This window comes from Homalodisca vitripennis, chromosome 4 (genome assembly GCF_021130785.1).
Source record: "Homalodisca vitripennis isolate AUS2020 chromosome 4, UT_GWSS_2.1, whole genome shotgun sequence".
Lineage (NCBI taxonomy): Eukaryota > Metazoa > Arthropoda > Insecta > Hemiptera > Cicadellidae > Homalodisca > Homalodisca vitripennis.
The window spans coordinates 62521076-62539446 of NC_060210.1; the positions used below are offsets into that span (position 1 = coordinate 62521076).

The window sequence follows — 18371 nt, forward strand, 5'->3', positions numbered from 1 at the left end:
TTTTAGTACGGACACATATCACACTGACCAAATATTTACATTTAACTCTAGATATAATACATACACGCGTGTATAGTAATAAAACTTCAAAATAATATACTTTTTGATTAAATCTAACTTTTAACATAAAAATTACTATAATGCCCACCTGGCATCATCGGTAATAATAATGTGGTCTTGATTTTAACCTCAAACTCACTCATCTCCCAAATAATAACAGTGAAACTTGTGAGAAAATACTGTGATTCTGAATCAGCTAATAGTAATTGAGACAGTGGCAGAAATCAAGTCAACTAATTAAATTAGCTGACAGTCAAATTGTAAACATTAAAAAATAACCAATACTTTGAAGCCTGTTTTCTGAAACCTATGCCAATCTGGTATTCTATACAAAAATTTCATATAGTGATAATTACAAGTTATTTTAGTAATAAAAAAGCTGGCAGCTTAAAAATGCCCCTGCACTTAAAGCCATGATTGCTTTGTCGATACTAGTGCTGTGACATGTGCACAACTCCACCATGGAGTGAGTCAGAAATTGATGAAAACAATAAATCACCATTTGATTTTCTCTTTTAGACAACATATAAAGCTATGAATATGTTTCACTGTTTTGAACTATTGTTACACAGAACTTTTACAGAAAATCGTGGAGTATAAAAAAATTATAAAATGTTGAGTATTTGCTACAAATTGATCAAGTTGATTTTAACAACAGCAAATCATTTTTCAATAAGTAATTGGTTAGTTAATTGCAATAGTAAGAATTTTTTGCATCAGGAAGATTAAAAAATATGTACATAGCAGCAAATTAATATTTCCTTAGTTTGAACATTTTTTCAAGAAATTAATAACAGGCATTGCCTCGTCAGTTGTAGATTTAATGAGCGACCGATAACCTACACAATAAACAATTTAGTGCTGTGTTGTTGACCTAGTTATCGACTTGTGTCAGACAACACTCTGCATAATGTATATGGAAAAATGTGTAGCTTAGAATACTGATGTTCAATTTTAAAATAATACTATGGTTTACATATTATTATTTGCTTTATTTTTCAAATTCCCTTTCATATTAGTTAAAATATTGCCTTTATGAAACTTTGTAATCTAGATTCTTTACTACATCGTTTAGTTAATATGAGTTATATACACAGTTTCAGAACCAGTAATAGATCTGGAAAAGTGCTTACAGAGGTTGTGAAGATTTGAAAATAATGCATTTAGAGATGTGTGGATTAAAATTCATGAATTTATTAATTTTAGGGACATTTTAATATTCCACCTCAAATAGTTTGAAATACATAGTGTTCAAATTTCTTCAAAAGCTGATATTCTAATTAACATAAAAAAATGCCAACATTTGGCTGGTGTTTATATATTGCATACATTCCCAATACATTATTATAGGGTCAAATATTCATTTCAGTGACTGTAACTTTTTGTTCATAGCCTAGTAACAGCTGCTAATAAATATATAATAAATAGATAGGTCACAGGTTGATTCCTGGAAAGGTCATAAAATATTTGATGATTTTGGACTATGTACCTTTAAAAGCTTTTAGTGAAATCAATTAAAACGCCAGTGGAATTGATAGAAACCCCCTTAAATAGTTCAATTTTATCTAAATATTCAGTAAGAAAATCAACCAAAGTGGAGGTGACATTACGAGAGAGTACATACTTAATTTAGCAACCAAAGTGCATATACGGATGGAATAGGTTAGATGCGTATCCCCAAACAAAATTTCAGATGAACAACATAGTGCGATATTTGTACAAAATATCAATTGTATTTTTGTATCCAACATGTTCTTAAAAGAAATTCTCCAAAACTCTCAATTAAGAAAAATATCAAGTTATGCTTCATTTTGGGCTTTAATATGTTCAAACTTTTACGCAGTGGTGTCAAAACATAATATTTTGTTGGGTAAATTATACAGTACAGTCTTGTTGGGTAAAAAATTAAAGGAATCTTTATTTAATCTATGTATGCTATTGGTGTTTAAAAGTTATATGTATCAGAAAAACATATTATGATACCAAAATGGAACTTTTTTCATAACTGTCAAGATCAAATATTTAAAAATATACTTCTGAAGTTTTGAACTATTTACAATTTTAGCCAGCACAGCTCCAAAGAAACTAAAATATGTCCAAAAATGAAATATTCTGAAATGTACTCATGTATTTGGCTTAAATAAAGTGAGTGCCGTACCCGATTTGATTATGTTTTAGAATTAAAGATTCTCAAAATGTTTATCCAACATCACCAGGACAAAATTTTAGTATTTTTATGATGTGAATATTGATGTTTAATCAGAATATTCGTGGAGTAAGTTCAAAGTAGTAAAAGTTCATTTTATGAAAATGACCGAAAAATTTGTTAGTACTGGAAGTCACATGAACTTCAGTTTATACACATTATTGACACCTTGTAACTAACTTTTCCAAGGTTTATCTGAACTTACATAGCAGTTAAACTATACATGACATCAATACTTATTTTACTCAACCATTTTTAAGACTTGGATTGAAAAGCTACAGACGGGGTAAACAAAAACAAGACGTATGCCAGATCTCACTATTCTCTCCTCTGACAGTAGATTGTTGTCACTACAAGAGACACTTTCTCGCCTAACAAGTGACAATCTATAGAGACTACCGTGGAAGAGAAAGTGTCTCATGTGGCCCATTAGACTGCAGTTTGGTGTCTTTCCTTTGGAACTTGAATAAAGGTCACTTGATCTGTTTTATCCAAGGCCGGAGCCAGACTTTTATAGGAGGGAGAGAATTCGTGATTCTTTACTTTTTAAATTTTAAACAATTTTAGCCTATTTGATGAGTTATTGAGTGAATATTTCTACGTAAAATTTCAATTTTAAATGTATAAAATAGGATAGTTGTTTTAGGCTCTTATTGGAAGAACAAGTTCAAGTTCACAATTGCCAAATTCCTCTGGCCAGTTAGTATTGTATTTTATTTAATGTAAATAATGACGATAATGTTTGTTGCACTCATTTCTCTCCTTAATACTTACCGAAGTATTGACTATATTCTGGAAATGAGTCTCTCTGATTATATTTCAACTTATTCATCCACATAACTACATTTTCTGTGAAAAAATCACATAGCAGTGTGTTCTTACATAAATATTGTTATTTTTAACTGATTAAAAACCAACGTAAACTTAATAATCACTTACTCTTTTCCAGAAAAGTTGGTGCATTCTTGCACAACATTGCCTTACCACCTCGTGTTATTCTTATCAATCGTGTAATGAGACTCAAATTTTGTATCGTTAAAATAAATTAAGTAAATTATGTTTTAAATAGATCTCTTTAACTCGTAGTTCTCAATATATTAATAAGTGAGTATACTTACACGTTAATACGTGTCTGTGTAGTTTAAGACTCGCACGTCCAGCTGTGACCTTGGTGTACAGAACAGTTACCAAATTATTCCATACTAAATGACGATCCAGGCTTCCCACCTTTCCAAATTTGCATACAACAAATTGCAGATGACTTCCTAAAGAGCGGTTTGAAACCCCCAATCTGGACGGCTATGCTGGACCCCTAACCTCTCATCCTTCACTTTGAATTGTTGACAATTTGCAAATTTCCTTTGCGCTAGATTTGCCATATCAGCAGATATCCCCGGAGATTTGAGCGTAAAACTAAACTGCGGGGAATGTCCATAAGAAGCTAAAATCTCCTCTTTTTTTAAGTTTCCTATAACAATACATTATAGAACGGAATATTGTGTTAAACTCGTATTAGAGAACAAAAAATATTTGTTTGCTACTTTATTACATCATAATAATGATTACTAAAGCTAAACCCACTCTTCCATTACACTTCAGTTTATTATTGTTACTCTTTAGCTTCGTTTCGGCGGAAAACTTTCGCTGTTATCTATATGTTGTCGAACGCTTGAGGATACGATGATTTACAACGCCGCACCGACCGAAGTGACAAGAATGAACCAGAGGAAACCGGATGAGATGTTTTGGTATCTGTACCGTAAAAAGACGCGCTGTCCTTGTTAAAGTAGTTTACAACGGCAATTTAGTTTCCGGTGTAAGGCTTAACGTTTATAGCGTTGAATATTTGTGATAAGTGACAATGGAAAAAGCCACTGTAACAAGTGGTATTAAGAGTGTTGCATTTGTATTTAGTTCTTGAGGAAACATTTCATAGTTTACATCTGTTGAGAGTGTTTTCTCGTGTGCTCAGTGGAATAGGCGAATAGTAGTCAGTTAAAGGCATTTTATGTGCAAATATGTCTTCAAATTATATTCTTTCCAATAATAATTCTACAATTAAAATTTATCAAATTGAAAGTTTAGAATCGGGGAACGCCGTAGAGTAAAATTTCAAATATTTTCTCACGCTCTTTTGCTGTTATGTCTAGGCTTAGTAACAACCCTTAACACTTGGGAAGCCCCAACTCGAACAGTCATCTCCCGCAGTAGACTGGACCTATGGATCTACCCTTGCACCCCAGAATCTCGACACTTGCGGTTAGTGATGTGCCACTCCTGGTCATCCATTAGGTTGGCTAGATTTGTGATACATCGGTTTTTGCTATGCCCAGTGCAGGTTCAACAGAAAGGTATAAACCAGCCAGAAGTGAACTCTCCTAGGGAGTTTTACATAGGTTGATCTTGGACTAAACAAAAACTCTAAAAATTTTAGGGTCAAAGTGCAATCCGTCTGTAAGATAACTATAGTTACATTCTGTCGGGTCTTATAATACTCTGTCGCGTCGGTTTATTTCTTCTTAAAATGTGCTGGAAAAATAAAGAGCAATTTTATTTTCAGACATAATATTTAAGGTATGATAATTAGGGTTCGGTTATCGAATGGTATGGGTATATTATGTACTGAAAGTTACGTGACAAGTTGAAATTATTTTTTATAGTAGCGTTGTTTGTATTTTAAGCAAAAATAACGTAACAAAAAGCCATGTTTTTGGAAAATGTTGATTTACGTCTTTTGGAATCATTTTAAAGTCGCCTAACGTACTTAACTAGTACTGAAGTAATTATATATATATATATATATATATATATATATATATATATATATATATATATATATCGATAATTCACAAAAAAGATCAAAATTATATTCTAAAGAAGAACTACAAATTTGTTCGAAGAAAAAGATTTAGTTATAATGCTATTAAACACAATGTAAAAAATACAAAAAAATAAATAATTGGACAAATTTCTATATTAAGAAAGTAATCCTTAATTACAGTAGACCACATAAAAAAAATTAACACCTGTACTCAGCGACACGAGTCATGTACCGAATTTAGGACACCCGGAGTAGTAGCCTAAGCTGCGTCCACTGCAGTCATGTGTACTCCTCTACACATGTAACTATGTACAATTGTACATGTCTAGTTATACACGAGTAAGCTTGTTAATTATATATATATATATATATATATATATATATATATCTATATATATAAAAATGAATGTTTGTATGTTTGTCCTTTATGGAATCGTGAACTATTGGACCGATCATGATGAAAATTTGTACGTATATGTATTTTTCCACGGAGAAGGTTTATAAGCTATGCCCATCCCTTTCCCGATTCAGGATTCCGCCCCACTGGTTACAGAAATACCCATAAGAAATGCATTGCAGCAAACATATGTTAACGTCTTTTCAAATTTTTAATCAGCTGTTCTTTGTAAACATATATTACACTTATAGTTTTAAAGCATAGAGTAAGCTTAAGAGAAACGACAAATTTTGTTTAAACTGTTTTTGCAATCACTGTTAAACATAGACTTTACTATCCAGATAATACAATTCAAATTTGACGTAAAAATTCACCTTTAACTGCAATATTTATTTAATATAAACCATGCTCATGCTTGATCAGAAGAGTAATGCAGATATCATAATTACTATCTTACGTTGGCTACAAATATAAAGAATGTTATAAAATCAACCTTAGTTGTTTTTTTTGACAGAAGTATGGTTCTCAAAACTCCGTGTGTACATATTCTCTCGATCGAGACAACAAAGCAAGCTCAATCGTGGCATCGGAGATATAACTAATTTAATCTAAAATTTATTATAGTAAAAAAAAAATTTACTAAGTAATATAAGGACTTCGGTTCTTAAGATTTGCGTGCGAAGCCGTGGGTAACAGCTAGATAGAGGCAGGAATATGGTACATACCTTCATAATACGCCCAAGAGGCTCACGATGGAACGACTATCAATTATCTCAGCAATGTTTAGAATGTGATAGAAAAAGAATAAGTGAATATAGTGTACTGTTTTCAACGGGAAATTGCGTGCGAAGCCGCGGGCAACTTTTGCAAAAAATTATTGAAATGCGCAGCAAAGCGCGCCGGGCCCGCTAGTATATATATATATATAATACAAAATTAGGTAATTAAAAATTTTGAATCGGGAAACGACGTAGAGCAAGTGAGAGACCCTGCTTCGAGCCCCGGCGGAGGAAGTACTTTTTGCAAGAAGCAAAAACTGTAACGAAACGGGGTCGGGAATAATAATAATTACAGAACAATTATCTACCTAAAGCCATGCTCATATCTGGTGACCTTGTGTCGTTTAGGCCAATTTGTATAGATGGCATCTATAGCACCTGACCGTGATCCCCTAAGGCCAGTGCCCCGCTACGCGATTTCTCTGCACGGCACAAACGCACGCGGCTTGTCCGCATGACGTGAACACAGTATTCAAATCGAGCGTGCTCCATTTCCCGCATGCTTCGGAATGTGCGCGCGGATCGTTCGCAAGGCCGAATCTACGAATTTAAATGTAGCATGCTACAATAGTGCGGCAGCGTCCATAATCCCACTTCGTCCCATGATGACAATAAATAACAAATCAGCGTTGTGGATCGTACGTATTACTTGCTGAAAGTGGAAAGAGGGTTTAAGTTTGTTTTGAGTTAATAATGTTTTTGGTAATACGTCAAATACGTGTTGAAATCATAAATATAAGGAATATTGTGCCTTGAACTATTGAGAGAACGCAATTTAAATGCATTCTTGTAAGAGTAATTCTTAATAGTAAGATTTCTTTATAGGCATAGTTAAAAGTATCATATGCCTAAAGGGTTTAAACGAATTTAATGTTCTCAAGGCTACTAACAGCCGTTCCTTTAATTTATTCCTTTCCTGAACTGTTTCCTGTCGTGTAATATGAAGACATTTCTAATTAGTCGAGTCACTCTTCACATCATCACAGGTCACATAGACCAAATGCGGCCTTCACGAGTACTGATACAACTTAAATTCACCACTCACAAATCATCACTGGACTTGGAAACCTCTATACCCTATTAGTGCGTATTCTTGTAGGGATATATTTGATTCGAGCGTAGTGAAACTGAATTAAATCTAGGTATTAATTAAACCCTATTATCTAACCCTAACCTATATTATCTAACCCTATTATTAAACCCTATAATCTAGGTAGAATTAAACCCTCCGTCCGTCAAATTCCATTTAATCTATTCTCTTCTCATCCTCCCATTGGAATCATAAAATTGCTATAAGACCGAGAAAAGTAGTTCATATAATCTATTAAATTACTTGACCCCTCGTTCGTACAAATCTATTCTCTTCTCATCCTCCCATTGGAAACATTAAATTGCAATAAGACCGAAAATTGTTGTTCATATAATCTATTAAATTAGTTGACCCATCCATCTGTCAAATCTATTCTCTTCTCATCCTCTCATTGGAAATATAAAATTGCTATAAGACCGAAAATTGCTATTCATATAATCTATTAAATTACTTGATCCCTCCGTCCGTCAAATCTGTTCTCTTCTCATTCTCCCATTGGAAACATAAAATTGCTGTGATACCGAGAAAGGTAGTTCATACATTGAATAATCTATTAAATTATTGACCCCTCCGTCCGTCAAATCTGTCTCTTCTTATTCTCCCATTGAAAGCATATTGCTGAGATACCGAGAAAAGTAGTTCATATAATCTATTAAATTATTGACCCCTCCGTCCGTCAAATCTGTTCTCTTCTCATTCTCCCATTGGAAGCTTAAAATTGCTATAAGACCGAAAATTGCTATTCATATAATCTATTAAATTAGTTGACCCGTCCATCTGTCAAAACTATTCTCTTCTCATCCTCCCATTGGAAACATAAAATTGCTATAAGACCGAAAATTGTTGTTCATATAATCTATTAAATTAGTTGACCCATCCATCTGTCAAATCTATTCTCTTCTCATCCTCTCATTGGAAACATAAAATTGCTATAAGACCGAAAATTGCTATTCATATAATCTATTAAATTACTTGACCCCTCGTCCGTCAAATCTATTCTTTTCTCATCTTCCCATCGGGAATATAAAATTGGTGTGAGACCGAGGATAGCTGTTCACAACAACTTCTACCAATGATAATAAAAGCTAAAGAGGATACTTAATCTAGGTCGGTCACTGTAACGTGGAAGAGGGCAACGGGCACAATAGGGCAGCCATAATCCGAAGCAAAACAGAAAAATCCAACACTCTCAGTTTTCCCAACGTTATTATACAACACTTTGCGAAAGATACCACTCACATTATCTGGATGTGTCGTTCGATTTTCTAGGGTGATCTTAGTTCTGAAGGTTCGTATTCAAACCCATCTTGACCTGCTGATTCGTGAATGGAACCAGGTAAGAGTGAATTTAGGGTTAGGGGGAATCAGTCCTTGAAAAAAAATCCGAATTTCCAGTGAAAATACTTCCAGAACATTCTCTTCCGCTATGACAGGGCCAACTAAAAACAGCCTTGGCGAAGTTGGATTGAGCCTTTCGGCTGCATCGACCTAGTTGTGCTTCTGATCACTGAACAATAATATCACCGTCATTTTTTACACAAACTTTCCTATAGATAGGTAAACTGATTATCCATAGGTTTTCCGATAATCATATTTAAATGCTTCGGTACACATTTTAATGTATTTTACGTTATTGTTCAGTGTGAGCAGTGAATAGGGCGACAAATACAACTTAATGGGCACATTATGGTGATAATTTGATGTCTGCCAACAAAGATTTGTAATGATCATTAGAGAGTCTACAAATTTACAAATTACCCAGTCCCACTGCACAAGACCCGGAAGATTGTGTTGCCACTAGGTTCGTTATCTGATATCCTTTGTGGAGAACAAATTATGAATGATTTCGAAGTACCCATGTAAGAAATTTCAGAACTAAAAATGAATTCTATATTTTATTAATACAAAATAAAAACTTGGATAAAATGTGTTGGGTAATAAACCTCTATTTTACAATTTTAAAATGTGAACCATTTTTGAAATTTAGATCTCTGTATCACATATGCTAATATTTTTACTAAATGAAAATATGTCTCTAGATGTATGTAGATCTTTTATCGATAAAGGTTATACAATATTCATAAAGTTATAAGGTTCATTATATGTTATTAGATGTTATTTTATTAAGATATTATTGGATATATATATATATACCTGTATATATATATATATATATATATATATATATATATATATATATATATATATATATTAGATAATATATCATAAGATTTTATCGATAGTGGTTAATATTATACCATCAACTAGTAGATAAATTAAGAAGAACAATTTTAACACAATTTCAAATAGCTGCCTTTTTTAAATGGTTGTCCAAGTTTTGTTACGCGAACTTTCTTTTATGATACAGATCTACTTGACCTAGGATGTGCTTACAGTTAGGTTTTCACGTCTGGTTAAGATACAAGGATGTTGTAAATGAACATGGTTCTTACTACTGGATGTAGGTTTACTCTGCCATGTTTACTGTGCACATGTATTTTGACTTTGATACAAATTAGTAACCAAGTACTGTATACATTTCGTAATGCATTCGTGGTTTGGTGGTATATTCGTAACGTGTGCACGAACATCCGGTGAACCCTCTTCCTCCTCCAGCTCAGGGTTTTTTGCGCTGGATACTGTCATCATTACTAACATTTATTCACTATTATTTAGAAAATAAAATTATTTGTTATATTATTTACAAAGCAGGGGTTCGCCACACACGTGTCGCGCAACAGGCTTCGCTGAGGTTGCATGCAAAATTTAATAGCTATAATAAGTCAATAGCTCATTACATTCTGTCCTGCGGGCTGTTAGACAATCGTAAAGAATATAAACTTTTACATTCCTCCGACAGATAAAAGAGGATGATGTCAGCCTACTGAGTGACAGGCTTTAATGACAGCCAAATTCCATGGTTGAACATGCTCCATTATAGAACTCATTGTTGTCTATGTGGAAGTGAAGTTTCATGCAAAATTCCATTATAGAACTCATTGTTGTCTATGTAGAAGTGAAGTTTCATGCAAAATTCCATTATAGAACTCATTGTTGTCTTTGTACAAGTGATGTTTCATGCAAAATTCCATTATAGAACTCATTGTTGTCTTTGTACAAGTGATGTTTCATGCAAAATTCCATTATAGAACTCATTGTTGTCTTTGTACAAGTGATGTTTCATGCAAAATTCCATTATAGACTTCATTGTTGTCTATGTACAAGTGAATTTTCATGCAAAATTTAATATCTACAGATGAAGACTTTCTATTCATTATGATAAATAGAGATATCTTATCACATGATACATTCATATTTTTGTTCATTTACTTTCCTAGCAATGTTTAAGTAATTAGTAAGTAAAGTAACATTTCCCGTGAGCTGCGCCAGTAAGAGTACTTCAACGCAAGATTGCGCTGATATAAAATTTTCTCTCATTTAACATTTACTTTCCACACTAATATTTTTTTCTTTTTTACTATATGAATTTAAATGTTACATGTTAAAATCTTATACGATTTTACTCAGTTCATTTATTTTTTATTCTGCCGTTGCCATTATGGTCACCCATTATAAGAACAATGTAAAAAATATTCGCTAACGTTTCTAAAGACAGTGACATGGACCATGATCGATCTCAGTGTTGCCAACATAGAAATGAAACTCCATGAAAACTTGAAAATTCGTCTCGTACTGACAGGCAGATAGAAATTAAATGAGTGATAGGCTTCGCTAGTATAGTGAAGACAATATTACCCACTAAATTAGTACATCCTTTCTGAAACGATTCTCGAGATATAAGTGCTATAAGATAGACATTAATTGTCCAATCTAGGCCAGTGGTTTCGCCAACGCTTAGCCAATACTATGGACCAAAACGAAATGTAAATGTAGTGCATTCTTTAACAGACTGTACTAAAGTCAACATACATTATAATAGTCAATCGTATTAAACATTTGCTCAGATAGTAACTTAAATAACTACAAAGTAGTAAGATAATAAACAGATCTCGTCCCGACATTTTCGAATCTTAAAAGAAGAATAAAGTAGTTTTTTTAATATGATTAAATGTACATGTAACTTGTAACAGGTATTTGTAATGTCCATTTTTTAAGGCACGAATGTTTTGCCAAGTTGTCGTATTTTGCTACTCCTTTAGGAATTTGATCTTTTCTCTCATTTCGTACCAAAGACGTGTCTTTGTATCTAGCATATACTTTTGGGTTTCTGTCAAGTGTGTAACTGTTTTTAAAACAAAAAATTTCATTATTTAGACAAACTAAGGACTTTTAATAAATTAAATTGCATTATTCTCTTTTTAAATCCTCTTGGTTTAGTAATGTGTGTATACAGTTCTGCAGGTACATTAAACAGTTTGCCATGTAAGTCAAACACTTTTTGCATGTTTTACTAGTGTAAAAAAAATTGCTCGATATTGTCTGTTTTCTTGGTTTCATAAGTGTAAAATTGATTATACATATTTGTTATTTTTTATTCCGATATATTATCAACCATGTATAGATTGTATAATTTATATTTTGCTACCAAATAATAGTACATTTTATTGGTTAGTCTTTTAATTTTACCTCGTGCAAAACACAGGTTATCGTTTATATTTCATATGTTGGAAACCTGTTATATGATAACTGGAATTATTTAGTACAATAATCACAATTTTATCTGTTCCCTATTTATAGACACATAAGAAAAATATATAATTGTTGATGTGTGGACACTGGTTTGAAAATACAAAATATGATGTCGCCTGCAAACTTGTGATATGCAATGTGTTTACATGGCTGCGCTCAATTCAACTAGATCTGTGATACAGGCGTGTGGGTAAATCAAGAAAAATTAATATGTTTTTATTTGTATTTATATTTTGATTTTGAACTAGTTTTTCAAAAGGTTCTTGTTGTTTTAGGTAAATTTAATAATAATTACTGTTTCTTCAACTTTTTTCATAATTTTCATCCAACAATCTTCATACAAGAATTTAGAACTTTTTCATGAATTATTTACATTATTTCTTTTTTGTTAAAAAATATGTTGCAGCGTTCATTTATTATTTAAAGCCGTCTTATAATCTTGTTTGCTTTAGCTACTGGTTGTTCAGTAAAAATGTCGTACTGCAGTGATAATGAAAACACGAATCAGGCTGGTGACATCAGTTGTATTTGAGCTGTAATTCCAGTTATTTTCGTGTTATTCGGATAATTCTTAAATGCTATTCCATCATGAATTGATCGTTTATACTGATCTAATGGGGTTTAGGTGCACTAGTCTAACGACTGCAGCTCATTGAATGAACCAATCACGTCTCATCTTACCATGTAATCAGTATCAGCAAATGAATGGAGAAGTCAGTCGATCCAAAACGCTTGAGTTCAAGCAACTATCATAACATGACGAAGCAAATATTGCAGTCAATGAGAGGATAAAGTCAAGGATAACACTGACACACATTTCATAATCACTTCAACTATCAACATGTATTAATTACAGTAAATGAAGAGCAATACAGGATGAATGAAAACTAGCATTATTATATTTCAAAGAAAAAAAGCCGATGCATGGATAATCCGCCATCAACTATAAATATAAAATGTTTATACCTATCCTCAAATTATATTTTAATTAGCAGTGTATAAATATATATTATAACATATTATATAAATAATACATTAAACGGATTTCACAGACAATTAAAATAAAGTAGCAAATAACATTTATTTATAAAACTTCAGTTTACTACATATTACAAGTAAATACAATCGTAATCCTAATAATATTTTAAATGCAAAAGTGCCTTTGTTGGTTATGATTTCACGCGTAAACTACTCAACCAATTGTACTGAAGGTTTACATGGACGTCTTACGGTCCCTGGTTTGAATATAGGCTTATTATTATTAGGAAAATTGCTCCGGACTGCTCCCCACTGGTCACTAAAGCAGTAAAAAAATTCCGTCTTGGTCTCTAAAGTTGTGAAATATTAAGTTATTTTGAAAGAGCCTCTCAAATGTAACTCTCAACTGTTCTGTGTAAACATTGTTTTATGGCAACACAACCATACGTTTAATTAATTTAACCACTATTTTAATTGTCTTTACATTTATAGTGTGTAAATTCTGTACGGAGTAACCATTCGTTTTCACACCATTATTTTATTTCTCAGCGAATAGGTAAGCACTCGTCTACCTTAGAACAGTTCCTAAAACTAAGATGGTCAGATTTTGACTCCAAAGAGTCCCTTTGAAACAGTCGGCAAAAACTATGCTACATGAAAGTTCGCTGGTCTGGGCTTTTGAACTAATGTACCAATTCCAGCTGTAAATGTTCTAAAATATTGAAAATATTGTTTTGTTTTACAATAAACGTATCTTAATATTTTTCCTTGTGATTTGGACTAGCTGCGAAACCAAGATAATGAAAAGAAAAGAACTCAAATAGTATCACATTTTTATATACTAAAAATCCTTTTAGAATACTTCTTTGTCTATGCTAGTACGTAACAGATATCCATTGATATCAAGTGACAGAAGGTGTCCTCTTTGTTTTACTGGCGGAGCCTTAAGCGCTAATTGGTGTGATAAAAAGAGTAACTGCTGTCATGCAGTTTGAGCTATGTTAAAAATGTTGTCTTTGCACAGTTAGTAATTGATTTAAAACGTTGTCTGTACTTATCAGACAGACAAGAATGCTGTTTTTATTAACGGTTTAACTACGGTAGTGAAATTTATTTCGATTATCCATTTCCATTCCAGTGACCAATCAAAATAACAAAAATGGCGCATCCTTTTCCTTTTATCCTGCTATGAAGACAACATTTCCTATTAAGTTAAAATGTTCAGTTCTCCTCCGTGAAACCAAACAATTTAACAGAGTATTTTCATCACATGTGTTGGTATCTTACAGAAAAATGACAAATTATTATCATAAAAGAATGTCATTTTAATTATTATTGAAAACAAACATGTTAATTAACAACATGGACACATGTAAACATGGAATATTAAATTATATTATTGCACTGTCATATATTTTTGAGGTATATTATGAAAGCTATGGTAAGTAACCTTTTTAATAAGGACATTTTAAAAATGAAAATCTGGGAAGAGGGATGTTTAGAGATAGTGAAGTAGAAAGTTAGAAGATATTAATAAGAAGATACAAATGACCGAAATGACTGGTACCCGCAATACGGGCCATTTAAAATCACCCCACTCGCACTCTAGGGGCGGGGGGAGGAATTGAACTCCTTAATAGAGGAAATATCATTCAACCATATAGGTACCTCAGAGAACACTAGTGGTGATTTCTAAAACCAGCCGGAACACAACGCGCTCTGAGATGACTACATTCTGATGCAAGTGACACAACGAAAAGACGACGTTTTCTTATTATTTCCTGTTTTGTGACAGCCATTCTTAAAAGACTCATTATTCGATACTTAGAGTCTTCTCCATTGTGTTGAAACCAATTATTTCTTGTGTAGACCATATCGGGCTTGTTAAGGTGCCCATCATCAGTGTCCAACAAATGCTCTTCTTGCCATACACCAGACAGAATCGAATAAAGGTGCAGCCGCCTTGTATCATACAGCATGATGAAGCTTAATGTGACTACTTTGAATTCTGTGCGTACTGTGTGTGTTCATAATGTGCGTCTTGTGGCAACTTTGCACTACGTGAGCAGCATTCATTTCTAGCCTTCCTCCAGTCATTCTGTGCTCACATGTCGTTTCCATATTACGATATTTCAGTTGAAATCAAGTTTAAAATAATGGCAAAGACCGATAAGTAATCTTCTTGTGTATAAACATGAATCGCTAAATGTATTGCTAGGCGCTAATCCCGAGAACGACTAAGACAATTTGGCTAACTGTTTTTTTCATATTCGTTGAAGTCCACGAAGGTTTATATGAAGAGAAAGATCGAAACGTTTTTTCGGAATAATTTAGAATTAGAAGAAATAATGTTAATATTTAAGTTTTATGATTCAAAATTTAACTGACACTAAACATATGTTGTCACTTTTTGCTGGAGTTCATAAAAGAGGCTGAAGAATTTGTTTACATTCAAATTTGGGAAATATTAAGTCTACAGTGCCTGATCAGTAGTGTAATGCAGATAGCAAAATAGGTTACTACCTAACTTTTACTCCAGATTGTATCAGTGAAGAATGTAATACATCTAATTCATTGGAAATAGTATTTAAACGCCTTTATAAAACTCACCTTTATGAACAAATCTGTGAATGTTTGCACCATTTAGGTAGTGCACCTAAAATACTCGAGGGTTGGCTTTCTTGACATTGTGACATTTCTATAGTGGCTTAAGAAAAAAAAGAGTAACTTAATGGACACTAATCTGCCCCAACGAGTCATTCCTTTCCAGCCTACAGTCCGAAAAACAAGTCTTCTATAACGTAAAAACTATTATAAATAATTTATTTCTAAACGTTTTACTTTACCATAGTATCCTCACATACCGGAAGAAGATGCTTTTTACCGTAGTAGGCTTCTCAATTTTACGTATTGTCATTATCGGGGCAACGCAAACTCTTAGATATCTTAGGTCGAAACTAGATTACAAGAGCCGGAAGGAGACTTTTTTGACAGAAATAGGTTTGTGAGACCTGCATATGACCAAACCAAATCATGAACACGATGATTTAAAATCCATGGGATGTTTTCCCTTTATAGCATATTCAGTTGATTTAGATTTGTTAATGTTCTTTTATTCTCTTTGTCACAGGTCTTTTGTTGTTTGTTTTTAGGGTTTAATTTTGTTAAGTAAGTTTTTAAATTATTAAATGAGTTAAAAACTGTACAGATATTAAATTTAGAATGTACAGGAAAATCTCATATTCCACGAATTCAGAGTGTAATTTTCAAAAGGTATGATTTGATTCAGATTCAGATTTGTACTTGACCTCGTTGCTCAATTGCAGGACTTGCCACTATTTAATGATAGCTTGTAGCATCAGACGAAACCATGCCGACATACAGAGGCAAGATTCAAACTCTCTATAAAGAAAACTGCATATAACGTTTTCAAAGATATTTTATATAGTATAGTGTATCAGAAATCTGTCTAAAATTAGAGAGTGCGGTAAACCGTTTATGGAATCGGTGTAACTACGGAAATCTTTCAAATAGAAGAAAATTGCCGCTTAAATAAATTCTATTCTAACAATGACATTAGCAATAATATCGGGTCTTGACCACAGGAATAACGTAAGTCCTAATATGTCTCAATTTAGATTCTAAAAGATTGATATACGGCATATTTACATTAATTACGACACTGATCGATATTGACAGATTAATGAGACATAATTTGTTTTAAAAGCCTTCTTCAACTATTCAAATTACTGTTAATGGATTTGAAATTAATAAGCCTATATATGTAGGAAATGATTTAGATAGCCTATAATGTTGTGTCAGTCTCATAAAAAACTAATCGTCAGATTGTAATGTGAAAGTGGCAAATTTAAGTCGTGGCGGATTAAATCATGATAAAGACATACCACTGCTCATCTCACAAAATTGATAACATTTCTTTTCAAACAGAAATTTTCCTTGATCCCTAAAATACTAAAAGATATTTCGATACTCATAAAGAGACATCTGATGAGAACTATCGTCCTGTTTCTAAAGAACTTTACTGGTATTTCGTGAACTGTGATAGATTTTTGGGATATTTTGATAAATATAATAATCTTACCAAGATATCAAGTTAGGTTAAAAAAATTGAAGTGTACGATTGACTTGACTATTTATGGAGTTAATTCTTGAAGGATTGCAAAAGCGTCAGACTAGATCATCTCAGACATTCTTCAAAGCTATGACATACGTGGAGTGCCATAGAAGTGGCTAGAATGACACTTAGCCAATCGAATTCAACATGTAGAAATCGCTGGAAAATAATCCAATGAAATTTTAATACGGCGTCCCTCAGGGATTGATTCTTAGCCCTTTATTTCTTACGTATATGTGAATAATTCAGTCTCTATACTTGAAAATTTATGTAACCTACATATAATACATTTCATAACATGATGGACATTGTATTGGGTATTTGTTCATCTCCCTATCTTCTAACGAATTTTTAACGTTATAAATTTTTATTAGAGAAATCCAGATACCGTTATAACCACCTGCCTTGTGGTGAATTTCTCTAGACTTATTTAAATATAAGACAAGAGTACACCACACCACCTGTCACGTAAAAGCGTCGCTAAGTTTTCCTGCAAAATTTCAAATCAATATAGCTTATCTCATTCTGTGGACGTCCTACGAATAAACATACGTAAAATTATACAGAATAGAAATATTTACATCCCTCGGCAGACAAAAGAGAAATTGTGTTAGCCTACTGAGTGATAAGCATCAATGACGTTTAGCCGAATTTCGTGGTTTATAGACATACACCATCGTAGAACTAATTATTTTCTCTGTAGAAATGAAGTTTCATGCCAGTTTTATAGGTATCCTTCTCGAGATATAATACATTCACATTTTTGTTCAGTAAGTTGAGTTTTATAGCTGTGTCAACGCAAGAGTCCGCTTGCCACCTACTTTTAACATTGATTCCAGTCCTTATTTATATTTTTTACTCTATGAACAAAAGTGTCACATTTAAAAATCTCATATGATTGTACAGTGTACACAATTTGTTTACAAATTTATTTTTCCAGCTATTTTCTCGTTTCTGTCATGGCTACCCACAATACCAATGTATATGCGCTAACGCTCAGCCTAATCAGCGCATGGTTACATGCACATAGTTTATTTCAGTCTCACGAGTGATATAAGAACATGCAAACGTTATCTGTGACCTGAGAGACACTAAAGCTTTAATTTTTAATTGAAAATGAAGATGAAGTTTTGTACACCAAAATTTACTCGCACTTCACCAATCATAACCGCTGTAGCACAGTAACTACTTATTCTAACATACCAACTGTATGATTATATACATTGATTTAATTACACGTTAGAGTTCAAATGAT

General features: G+C 32.8%; 1 protein-coding gene across 1 annotated transcript in view; it reads left to right on the top strand.

Moving 5' to 3' along the window:
• The window catches only part of LOC124359386 (sestrin homolog), a 209442-nt gene that overhangs the window by 44327 nt on the left and 146744 nt on the right, over positions 1–18371 (top strand). The window lies entirely within an intron of this gene.